Source organism: Fragaria vesca, unplaced genomic scaffold (genome assembly GCF_000184155.1).
Source record: "Fragaria vesca subsp. vesca unplaced genomic scaffold, FraVesHawaii_1.0 scf0513057, whole genome shotgun sequence".
In the NCBI taxonomy this organism is placed as follows: domain Eukaryota; kingdom Viridiplantae; phylum Streptophyta; class Magnoliopsida; order Rosales; family Rosaceae; genus Fragaria; species Fragaria vesca.
Genome location: NW_004443438.1, coordinates 213,540 through 227,581, shown reverse-complemented (window position 1 = coordinate 227,581; position 14,042 = coordinate 213,540).

Here is a 14,042-nt window from a genome sequence, read left to right as displayed (position 1 = left end):
ATTGTATTGACCGCAACTATCGGCACCGAATATTTACCGGAATAGTGTGATTTTTCAACCGTGGATGTATTTCAACATTCTCGTCATATCTTATTTCATGACTTTTTTGCGTTTGAAGGTTTTACGTATAGTTTGTTTTTGAAACGAAACATTTACATAACATTTGGTAAACAAGTTATACAACATTAGTATGCATGTTGTGATTGTGATGATCAAACTTGAGAAACAGAAATCCGACCGTTAGATCTGACCCTCCTGAAAAAATACATGTATGGGAAAAAATTCAACTTGATCCGAAAAGAATAAGGGCTCGATCCGGACGGTCAATCTCCTAAGTAAAACCCCTAAACGCACGGAAAAGGTCGTTCGACCGTCTAAATTACGTATTTTGGCCGGACCTCCAACTGAAAATAGTTTTAAACCGATGAGACGCAAGAAGTCGTTTAAAAATTTTAAGGAAAATAACCACTGAAGATAGGGCTATAGTAGGTAATAGAAAAATTTTAGAGTTTAGCCCACGAATACCCTAACGTATTCGTCGGCTATAGTATGTAATTAAAAAATTAAAAAATAACTAAAGCCGACGAAATATTAGGTTATTCGTCGGCTAAAACAGTATTAGCCGACGAAATACACTATAATTCGTCGGCTAAGATGGGTTTAGCCGACGAAATACACTATAATTCGTCGGCTAAGATGGTTTTAGCCGACGAATTATGGTGTATTTCGTACGGACTTAAGGAAAAAATAACNTTAAAAAAAACAGACGATATTTGTAAACCATACTAACTTCCTGTTCATCATATATCACCAAAATTCATATAAAATAACTGAAATATGAATTCAACATATGTAAAGTATAAAGGAAAAGATCTTTAGTTATACAAATTAATAGATTACGTCTTCTAAATTAAAACTAAGGCTCGTAATCGGAATCATCCGATGAGTCTTCTTCGGTGTCAGAATTAATTTCTGGTAATATATGTCTTTCCTCATCGCCAGAGTCTTCGTCTGTTTCTTAATTTGGATCAACATCAATAAGCCTTGGCTCTTCATCACGAATTCGCACCGAACGACCCGCTTTAAAATTATTAAGGCGAATGGTAGAGGAGTTAGGAATACCTATTGCGTTGGGCTCTTGATACGCAACATCCTCTTCCTCGTCTTCGGCCTCTCCAAGTGTAGCCGCCCGGTAAATGTTTCGAGGGTGCACAAGGTTGACTTCTTTCCACGCGTCACCCTTAGCAAGGTCATAAAGATAAAACACTTGTTTTACCGATGTGGCAAAAACGAACGGGTCATCTTCGTAAGAACTTGTAGCAGTGTTCACCGATAATATTCCGTACTGATCTGTCTTCATGCTCTGCGGCCTAGTATCAAACCATCTACACTTGAAGAGGTGCACTGTCATGCCTTGCCCATAAACGAGTTCCACCACTGAATGGAGAACACCGTAATAGTCAACTCCATTCCGCCCACCATGTGCCATGACCCCAGAATTCTGTGTTCTCCTTCTGTTGTCTCTTTGTTCGCATATAAATTGCACGTCATTCACCTTGCGCATCGGATAAACTCTTGACATTATCGGCTTCATCGCTAGAAGTCTTAGTTCGTGCGACCAATTTAGGTGACCATCAAATTGAATATGGTTCATCTGCAACCAACCATTCAACTGTAAATATGGATAATTATGCAATAAACATAAACATGTACAGAAAAATTAAATTACGTACCCAACAGCCAAAATAATCTACGAACTCCCTGTTGTGGTACTCGAGATCACCTTGAATGTCTGGACAATATAGATGGATGTCTTTCCAGTATTCAACTTCTGGACAGTTAATCAATACCCACCAGTGGGTAATGACTAGCTCATGTGGTTGCAACTTGTAAGAGTCTGGCAAAATTCAATACACTTCAACATCATTGGAGATTATGGAAAGATTGAACTTCGGTACATCTACCGGCATGGTTTGCGGAGTTTCCTTCAACGCTCCTAAATACAACTTCATGTAGGTGACACACTCATGCGCAATATATGCTTCAGCTATACATCCTTCAGGCGCGGATTTATTAGCCACATAATATTTGTAGTCTCCAAGTTGCCTGTAAATCAAGTTGCAAAATGTTATGATTATTGAACATGTATATATATTGAGGAATTCAGGTGTAAAAAACGTACCTTTCCATGGGATACATCCAAGTGTAGTGTACTGGACCGGTAAGCAACAATTGCTCGGGAAGATGGATCATCAGGTGAGGCATGATGTCAAAAAAATTTGGAGGAAATATCCTCTCAAATTTACACATGATATAAATGATGTCCTCTTGCATTTCTCGGAGGTTAGATTTTTTCATTTCCCGTGTGCATAACTTCTGGAAAAATCTTGCCAACGCTACTAACGGCTCCACCACCTGACGGGGAAGGAACGGTCGAATGAAAACAGGGAAGAGACGTTGTAGCAGGATATGACAGTCATGACTCTTCAACCCGTACATCTTATTGTCCCAGAAGTTCACACACCGGGCTATATTTCCTGCATAGCCTAAAGGATACTTCACACAACTCATCCACCTGAAAATTAGGTTCTTCTGGTCAGGCTTCACGGTGTAAGGAGCTTGAGGCATTTTTTTCTTCCCTTCTTTCAACCACAGATGTCTTCTTAATTGCATTTTTTTTTTAGATCAATGCGTGCCTTAGGACCGTCTTTCGTCTTCCCTCCAAGTTCAGCACTGTGCCCACCACACTGTCGCAAACATTCTTTTCTATGTGCATCACATCTAGGTAGCGCCTGATCAACAACCTACTCCAATATGGGAGTTCCCAGAATATGCTCTTATGTGTCCAGAATTTGTACCTGTCGGGTCTTTCAGGTATTGCCGCCACAATGTTGGGATGATTGCTGAGCTGCCCAAAATAGTACTCATTAAACACTGCTAAAATTTCTTCCCCCGTCCATCTTTTGGGAGGCACACCATTTTCTATGGTCCCATCAAATGCCTGTGCATCGAGCCACCATTCGTGATCATATGGAAGGAGAGTACGGTGATCCAATTTGCATATCTTGTTGCAATGACTGCTGCTCCCCTCATCGCTAAGGCACTCTGGACAAGCCTTGTATCCCCTAACAACGTTGCCCGACAACATCCCACGGGCAGGAAAATCACTGATGGTACCAACAACCATGACATGCATCTGGAACATCTTGTGCATGTACTTGTCATAAGTGGGATGACCAACGTCCCATAAAAATTTAAGCTCTTCAATCAAAGGTCTCAAATACACATCGAGACACTTCCCTGGATAACCGGGCCCCGGAATCAACAAACTTAACATATTGTATTCCTTCTTCATGCACATCCATGGAGGAAGGTTGTACGGTACCAAAATCACCGGCCATACACTGTATTGAAGACTCATGTTGCCAAAAGGGTTGAACCCGTCGGATGAGAGCCTGAGCCTCACATTTCGGACCTCTGACGCAAAATGAGGAAACTCCCTGTCTATATGCTTCCAAGCCTCCCTGTCAGCAGGGTGTATAAGGGTATCTTCGTCATGCAATTCCCTATCAGCGTGCCATCTCATAGCTTCTGCCGTGTGTGAAGACATGTACAACCGCTCCAACCTATCCCTCAAAGGGAAATACCGAAGTACCTTTACAGGTTTCCTGTTGCCTGCAGGAGTCAGCTTATACCTGTCAGTGTGACATACCGGACATGCGTCAAGGCCACCAAGGTCATTCCCTTCTGGATCTTTACCCCAAAAGAGAACGCAGTCATATCTGCATGCATGGATCTTGATGTAGGAAAGCCTAAGATCTTTCAGGATACATCGGACCTTATGATGAGTGGTAGGAAGACGATGACCGTGAGGCAGCATCGAAGCAGTGTACTGTAGAAATCCAACTCTTATCCATATCCGATCCTGAAAATATAACAAAATATATATGTATAACGTTAGCTAATTATTAATTAAATTCTATGCCATATATAAAATTTCAATTCATTTATATATATATATTCTACGTACTACAACTAATTGATAACAAATTAATTAACACACACATATATATATAGATATACTTAATTAAGAATTACATAACAATTTATATATATCAACATCATCACAAAATCATCATCAACAACTTCATACCATCAACACAATATTATAAATTAATTAACATATATATATATATATCTACTACTTATTAACAGCAACTTCATATATATTATCAAATCATCAACCAAATCGATCAACACACACATATATATATATATATATATACATCTAACGTACTCAAAATCTATCAATTCAATCACACTCAAAATCGATAAACTCAAATAAAACTCAAAATCAACATATATACACATGTACGTACCTATATATAGCTCCACTTCTTAATTATGGACAGATTTCCACAACACCCAAACTGTTTCTCCCGTTTTTTTTTCTCAGATAAGCTGCTGTCCAAATCTGCGAATATAAAGAACTTTAGCCGACGAAATTTATTTTCGTCGGCTATAGTCAACTTTAGCCGACAAATTTCCTCGGCTAAAGTTGACTATAGCCGACGAAAATAAAAATTAGCCGACGAAGGAAAATTTCGTCGGCTAAAGTCTGTTTTAGCCGATGAAAAATTGATTCGTAGGCCTGGTTTTTTTTTTTCGTTCGGCTAAAGTCTTTCTTCTGGTAGTGCATAGAGTCTAAACAATTCTGACACAAAGACATTGGCTAGAGAAGCTGTTGAGTAAGGTGTGAGAGTGGTATGAAATGAACCACTTTAGTGAGCTTGTCTACTACAACCCATATAACAGTCTTACCGTGTGACTTGGGCAGCCCTTCAATGAAGTTCACTGTGATGAGACTCCAAGCCTTGTCAGGGATGTTGATCAGCTGCAAAAGACCTGGGGGTCGAATGGCTTCATAGTGGTTTTGTTGGCACACATCACAGTGAGCCACAAACTGTTTTACATCTCATTGCAGCCCTGACCAAGCAAAATTCTTCCTCACCCCCATGTAGGTTCGGGATCTACCAGCATGCCCTCCTACTCGACCATAGTGAAACTCTTGAATCACTTTTCGTCTCCAATCTCCAATATTTGGCACGAATACCTTACCCTTGTATAACAGCTTGTGGAGAGAATAGTGTTTCTTACTGTTTGGTGAACTCTGCAGGGTTTGGATCAGTGCTACTATAGTTGGATCGGTGAGGCACGCCTTTTTTATGTCACTAACAAATTCATGGGTTGGTACAGACGTTCCCTTGATGGCATTGAGAGCTGTAGACCTTGACAAGGAGTCTGGTGAGGCATTATTCTTCCTAAAGAGTAGTGAATCAAGTAGTCATAACTAAGGAGTTTTAGCAACCATTTTTGTTGTGAAGGAGTGGTAACTCACTGAGTGAGAAAATGCTCAATAGTCTTATGATTAGTGTATATGATGAAGTGGTGACCTATAAAGTATGGTCGCCAATGTTGCACAACCATCACCACTGCCAACATCTCTTTGTCATATATTAAGAGCGCAATGTGTCGTTGAGAGAGAGCCTTGCTCATAAAGGCAATAGGGTGCCCTTCTTGAGAAATTACTGCCCCAATTCCCACCTCTGATGCATCATACTCAACAGTGAAGGGCTTAGAAAAATCAGGAAACGCTAGGACCGAAGTGGATGTGAGATTTGTCTTTAACTCTTCAAAAGCTTTTGTTGCCCTTTCCTCCCACTTAAATCCATCCTTTTTGAGCAAACTGGTCAGTGGCTTTGCATTCAACCCAAAACCCTTGACATATTTGCGGTAGTACCCTGCTAGTCCGAGAAACCCTCGTAATTCTTTGATAGTTTTGGGTAGCAGCCATTTCTTTACACACTCTATCTTCGAAGGATCCACTGCTACCCCTTTCCCACTAATGACGTGACCAAGATATTCAACCTGAGCTGCTCCAAAGCTGCACTTACTCTCCTTTATTACTAAGGAATTCTTCTGTAAAGCTTGAAACACCCACTCTAAGTGTTGAAGGTGAGCTGCCAAAGAGGGACTATAGATGAGGATGTCGTCGAAAAACACAAGAACACCTTTCCTCAAATAATCTCTCAATACATCATTCATGAGAGATTGGAAAGTGGAAGGGGCATTGGTGAGGCCAAAAGGCATTACTAGAAACTCATAATGGCCTGAATGAGTGCGAAAAGCTGTTTTGGGGATGTCACTCTCAGCCATCCTAATTTGGTGATAACTAGACCTTAAATCCAGCTTTGTGAAGATCATGGAACCATGGACTTCATCAATCAACTCATCCACAACTAGTATAGGGTACTTGTCTTTAATAGTAGCAGCATTGAGAGCCCTATAATCGACACAAAGTCTCCATGTCCCATCTTTCTTCTTTACCAATAACACAGGGGAGGAATAAGGGCTAGTGCTCGGTCAGATTACTCCATTATCAAGCATCTCTTGCACTATTTTCTCTATTTCAACTTTCTGAAAGTGAGGGTACCTATATGGTCTCACATTGATTGGGGGAGTGTTTGGAGCTAATTCAATCTTGTGGTCTTGTGCTCGGGGTGGAGGGAGGTTGTTGGGTGGTTCAAACACAGCTGCATACTTGTCCAACAGTGACTTAATGGCAGGGTGGACTTTGGGTTTGTGCTTCACAGTAGCTATGGAATGTACTTGGACTAGCATTGCCTCTCTCTCCTTCCTTAACAACTTTGTCATACTCTTGCAACTCACAAATGATGCTTGTGGTGTTGTTAAGCCTTGCAGACACTCCGTCTTTCCTCCAATTTGAAATTTCATCACCATTGTTTCGAAGTTCCATATTATGTCACCAAGCGTTTTCAGCCATGATGCTCCCATAACAACTTCACAACCTGATATAGGTAAAACATAGAAGCAATTGGTTAGGGTGATACCTTGCAGTACTATTTCAAGTTCTACCTGCCCTTTTATGTGCATAATTGCACCACTAGCAAGGCGTACTTTGATTGGATTGATCTTCTGAACCACATGCTTGGATGTTTTTAGGGCTGCAGGGTGTACAAAATTGTGCAATGCACCCAAGTCAATTAAGACATGGACTGTCTTGTTCAATATCTTCCCTTTAAGTTGCATAGTAGAAGCACTTCCATCTCCGATGGCCCTTAATTAAATCTCTTCTTCCTCGCCCCCACTGTCAACCTGGTTAGCATCATCGGCGTCAACTGATGGTAAGTCATTGAGAATAGGTTGAGGTGCTTCTTCCTGCAACACTTCAATCACCATGAGAGCTTGTCCTCTCCTGCAATTGTGTCCTGGGCGGAATATCTCATCACAAAAGAAACACTGGTTGCGTGCCCTTCATTCCTGGTACTTAGCTTGTGTAAGTCTCCTGGTTCCCCCAAAGTTCTTTCCTACACCTTGATTCCCAACTGCCGGTGCCATTGGTGCTCTTGGAGGTGCTTGAGCACGCAAAGGAGCTGCTGGATGAAGGGCAGCTTGGTGCCTTAGTGGTCCAGTGACTCTTTGGAATCGTTGTTGTGACTCCCCTCTTTCAAATAACTTAGCCAACTCACAAGCTGCATAGAGTGACACCGGTCTATGAGCTCGCACACTAGTTCTGATGCTAGGCCTTAAGCCTTCAATGAAAAATGAGAGTAATGCTTGCGACGAGAACCCGGGAGCTTGTCTCGAGAGCTTAGTAAACTGGTCCATATATGCATCTACAGACCCTTCTTGAGATATGCGAGCTAGTGCAGCTTGGTATTCACCAAAGTTGTGCACACTAAACTCACACATTAACAGCTCGGTCAGTCCCTTCCAAGAACTAGGAAATTCATGTTTAAACATGAACCAACGATCTGTTGCTTTATCCACCAAATGCAAGGCTGCAATGGAGACTTTCCTCTCCTCTGGCACCTGATAAAACTCGAAAAATTGCTCAGCTTTGTGTAACCATTCCATCGGGTCTCCACCCCCAAAGGTTACAAAATCCAATTTCATTTGTCTCATGGTGGGTAAACTGGGGTCCTGACTTGAAGAATTTGGGTTACACTGATGGGAACCGTGTTGTCGACTGTATGCGTGAGAGGGGCTGCCATTGCTATAGTTTTAGAACTTAGGGGTTTGAGTGGTTGTGGTGGTGGTAGCATAGGTAGGATGAGATTGAGAATGGTGCATTTGAAAATTGGGTGTATGATTGTTTGTAGGAAAAAGGGGTGGGCCAAAAGTTGCAACAGTGTAGAAAGCATCTTGTGAGAACTGACATGAATGGCATCTATTATGTGTAGAAGCACCCATGGGTTGGGATACCAAAGGAGTACCATTGTATTGATGTGCCTCATTGTGTAAACCCCTGCCCTGGTTAAAAGAGTGATCTCCCCCATCGGTGTGTTGAAAAAACTGGGTTAGAGGTTGCTTCCCATTGTCCTGACCTCTCAGACCACTTGATTCCCCTCTAGCATGATTAGATAGACTCCCGGGGTCACTAATAGCAAGTTGCAACAAGGATTGGGAAAGGGGCTCATGAGCTGTATCACACTCACTTGTGAACCCAAGAAGCACCTCATTATCCCCAAGATTCAAAGCATGTCGTGCCTTGGACACACTGCCTACAGAGTTGAGCAGAGACATAGTGGTTGAGACGCCATCGGTTGACGATGGAGTGGCACCTCTGTTAACCAACGCCGGTGACCCAGAGGTTGGGGGGAGTGACCCAAAACGCAGCATAGGGTTCGCCAAAGGTTCGACTCGCTCATTCATCGCTTTGAACTGTGCTAGCATATCAGCCCTTAACGTGGCTGCATCTTCTCTATGCGCTACCAAAGAATCACTCAAAGCCGTGATTTGAGCCTTGGTTTCAGCTCGAAGAGCTTGTAAGTCATACTCCGTTGCAGAAATCTCAGAGATGACTACAGAACCAGTAGGTGCTCCCAATGTGTTTGTCATAGTCTTGTTTTTTGCCATGGCCCTCAGATCGAGGGCTCTAATACCACTTGATAGGGACTAAACCCTATCAATGGAATCCAGAAGGAGAGTAGCTAAAATAAACAAAGAAGAAAGGAAAATTGCAAATTGATTGATAGATGGCTGCTCTCAAACCCTAGAGCAGCTTAAATAGTTACAAAGGGGGAACATGATGTTGACACCTATCGAACATCCACTGGAACCAAAACAGAAACCCTAACAGGATTAACTAACTTAATTAAACTAACTGATCAAAACTAAGCAGCATTAAATGAATTAATGCAGCATCATGCAGCGACGTACTTGACCCGGCCTAAAGCTATTATTCTTTCACAGCCCACTAAAAAGACACAGCTTCCACTCACAACAGAATCGAAAGCTACGAATCTAACTACCAAAACAAGAGTTCAATCAGATATGAAAAGCTACATACAATTTAACACAAGATTTCTAATTTCAAGAACTAGAGAAACATGAAAGTATTGGAGAGACCTGATTGGATAGAAGGTCATCATCGGTCTCTTGAAGTCGGGGGTTGTGACGGTTTCCTAGTCGCTTTCAGTGGGTCCCAACTCACCATCGCTGGCGGTTTCGAAGCCATCGGAGGCGTCTTTGGACGGGAGGGTTTTGGGGTCCCCACTCCTCACATTGTGCTCTTCTTCTTCAGCTTCCTCAATAAGCATCCTTTAGGTTTGAATTTCCACCGACGCAACTGGAGATTGCTCCTCTCGAAACTCTTATATATTTCAGGTGAATTGTAATTGTCTCCGTGTTTCTGGAAAACTCTCACCGGGACTTGCAATATTTTTGTTGTGTAATAAAACACTCCTCACATTGTGTTCTTTATGTTCTGCGTGGTGCTATTAACACACCTATTTTTGTTATTAACACACCCCTTATACAGTGAGGATCAATATTAACACACCACCTATATGGTGAGGATCAATATTAACACACCCCCTATACGGTGAGGATCAATTATCATTAAAATTTAAGTGACAAGTTTGTAAATAAAATAAAAATGTGTGGATAGGAAAAAAGATGAGGTGTGTTAATAGCAAAAAATGGTGTGTTAATAGCAATACCCTAATAAAATTACACTAATTTTTTTAATCAAAAGTCGAGCATTACTAAGACGATCTATTAAGCGATACCTAAGAATTTAACGGTTAGTAGGACGTTTAGTGAAATGTCTCGAATCGTTAAGTCAAAGGTTAAATTGGAAAACGTTGAACATCGTTAGTTGGTCAATCCTAGTCAACCCAAGAAACCTTGATTAAACCAGGAAGGGTCGAGTCAATTATTTCTTGAATCTGTCTTGACTGATCGTTTCTACAGTTTATCGTCAGAAGCGGATTTGACTCAAGAACTTGGATATTTTGAGGCAACGCTCGAGGAGTGTTCCAAGCATTGGAAGACTTAGGCTTAACATGTGAGTGGACGTTTATTTTAAATTAAATGCATGTGATGGTTTATTTTATTGAGAAATTTATTTTATTGTAACATATTGCTTTTCATTTATACTTGACAACTTCATTAATTGAAGAGTTACCGAAAATGAGATTTTCGGTAGATATATCTCTTATATACAAAGGAACATGGTTTTTTTACTGTTTATGTGAACAGTGACGTGGCCGTTCTGCCCTTGCACTTATTTTTTTTTCGTCGGTGTCATCGATCCTAACATATATTGATTGATTTGCCCTTAACTGGCGGAATGACGGTGTTGCCCCTATTTTCAATTTATTTACCATGTTGTCATTTGTCTAATTGTAAAGACGTTTATACCCCTATATTAATTTTATTAACCATGTTGCCACTGTATGTCATAAAAAGACGGTAGTACCCCTGTCAGTATTTTATTTAATTTTTTTAAAAAAATTTGTTGTGCTTCCCGTTGTGACCTGTGTCGGTATTGATGTCGAAACGTCTCCTTAGTATCGGTGGGTGACATCTATCTCTTTCTAGCCCGTAACAAGGCGCGGGCGATTACAACTTGAGTAGTGACCTACCAAATTTATCCCTGTGTTTTTTAAGTTATTTCTGTTTGCCACTCCCTCAGTTTTTTCTTTAATTTGAGTTCCACCCCTCCATTATTTCCTTTATTTCAATTTTTTACCTTTCACCCCTCAGTTTTCTATTTGAGATTTGCCCCTCCATTCTTCCTTTTATTTTAGTTTTGGCCCTCAGTTTTTTGGCTTTCTTTTTGTTTTCCTACTCAATTTTTTGGTTAATGCTATACTTTTTTTTTTTTATTCAAATGCACAATTAATGTGCTACAATACTGTGAGTCGAACTCACAACCTCTCACTTATAAGGAGAGATTTATGCAACTATACCAAATGGTACTAGGCAATGCTATACATTTTGCAAAAGAGCAAATTGAATTCTAAAAAAAACAACAATAATGATAATAATATTAATGAGAGAAAATTAAATATTTTTATGTTGATCAATATCAATTGCGTTTTAATTTTTAAAAGCAATCTTTCGGTCTTGATGAGGTTGATGGCACAGAGTTGATATTATGACTTCAATTTGTATATATATACATACTAACCTTCCTACACGCGTTTGCACAGAGTTGTTCTACAATGTCTAGAACACAGTGTGTAGATCATTTCTGTAAAGTTTCATCCAATTTGAAGATCATTTGAGTTTCTATAATCGTGATTTGCACGAACGGTTATGTTTGGACAGTTTTTGTTCTGTTGATTTATTTAATCTAATTTGGTACCCATGCCAAATGATTTTCCAATTAGATGAAATTTTACTAGGAATGATCTACACACTGTGTTCTGAACATTGTACGGTTGAGATGTGGAAATGCGACTTGAAAGTGAGCGAAATAAGGAGGTCCACACTTTAATTTCAAAGCGGGACACCACTCTGGAATGAAACTATATATATATATATATATGATATGTTGCTATGAATTCTCTCTTCAAATTACGATGGCCACCGTATTTAATCCTTTGACAATATGTACACAACCTTGACTCGATCTAGGAAGAAATCCATCCATCTTTGAACAATATCATCTGTCAGTATAAGTCACGTCCTTTCATCCTTCATCATGGTAGAATTTTTATAATTATCACCGAATGTATGCCCTTAAAATAAAGGGCAGGACACAATTTGCATGCCATAAGACAATATTACATGATATCCTAATGTATGTATATATAATACGGCAGGTATGCAAGGTTTCTTTTTTTTCTTTTTAAAATATAAAAAAGAGCAAGACCACTAAAAAGTATGAATTATTCTCACTTAGTACGAATCATTCTCATGGCATGGAGCAAGAATGAATCATAATATTGTCTACATTGTATGAAAATTTCGATCCTTAATGTGACATGCCCGGCCCTAAGTGCACGAAAGTCGATCTTATTAATTTTAATTGAAATATGTACTCATATATGCTAGCATGAAACAATATATATATATATATATATATATATACACACACATACATATACATATCTAAGATTTGATCCTTTGATTGGAGTCAGAATAGCAAAATTAATATTGGAATTATGATTCAATTCCACACTCACAACAATTGCAACTATGTAATTCTGTAAATCCACAATGAGTAAATGTAATTTAGATGAATGTTTCGCTAGAACTATAAACGTCCCTTCCAATAACTATGTCGATATATAACTTGGGGCAAACATACAAGATAATGGTAAGAAATAGGGATCCTTCTTAATTATATAATGATATATATAAGAGCTTAATTACGTACTAGCTATCTAGCTTGCAATTCCAATGTGTAGTACTAATCATGTGAATACTAATAATGGCATGTTTACTTACTTGAAATGAAATTCATCAGAAATGAGAGATGGAAGGAATGGGAGACGGAATAGAATAATATGTGGAGATTTCAATTTCATTGAATTGTTACTTATCACATGGAATTAGAATAAGAATGGAACTAATTACGATTGATTTTATTTACTTACAAGAGGGAAATATAATTAAACTAGTATGATTACTAAATTACCTTTCAAAAAGTTAGGGTTGTCGTAATTAACTAAGGATATTTTGGGTAAAAAAAGTTCATTCCGGATGATATCATTCCTAAACCCATCTCCCCCCTTGGTATTACAAATTCGGGTTATCAATCAATTCCGGGTTTAGAGGTGGGACCCACAATAATTCTCATTCCATCATGAGCAAATAAACACATGAATTCTCTTATTCTGTAATTATTCCCACACATCTCAATTCAATTCCAGATAAATAAACGTGTCATAACGTTAATTACACGCCGGGTCAATTGCATGGCCAGAATTAACGACTTGAAGTAGCTAGAGCTAGAGCTAGCAAACAATTCTTGAAAACTGACGTCAATCTTAGTTTCTATAATAGTTAACCCCCATAAGTTGACCTGAATCTTAACCTTTTACAAAACCCTAACCACACCGGCGACCCTAACTAAGCTCCGATGACTGGAGGTTAATGATTATTTCCAAGTTTAAGTTTTTTCTAGCTCAAAGTCTATTTGTCAGGCCAATCGATGTTTGACCATGAATTAGCGAGCCAAAAATTATGAAAAGAATTAATCCCCATGTGACTTTCGGCAACGACGTCGGAAACTTCAACGATGGTGCATGCGTGGGGACCGATCTTTGCGGCTTCAACCTTTCCCTCCAAGCCATTATTTGTTTCTTATATTTTCTCATATATATATATAGGGAGGATCTAAAGAGGACCTCCTTATTTTAAGAATTTGAAGATTTTTACAATTTTATATTAGTAGATGACTTCTTTTAACAATCTCAACCGTTGATTCTCTAGATTCATATGCAAGAAACATATCTACAAAATTTCAACTAATTCCATAATCATTTGGTCATTCAAATTGATGTAAACAATTGTAGGCCGTTAGATAAAATTAAAACGAATATTGTGCTAATCAAATGGTTGAACATTTTTCATTTTGACTAATTTTATGTAGGATTCATATGTGGGTAAGTAACTAGAAAATGGGTGGCTTTGATTGTCAAAATACATGCTAAAACTAAAAACATCCTTACATTAAGAGTTTAAGAGGTCCTCTCTAGATCCGGACTATATATATATATATA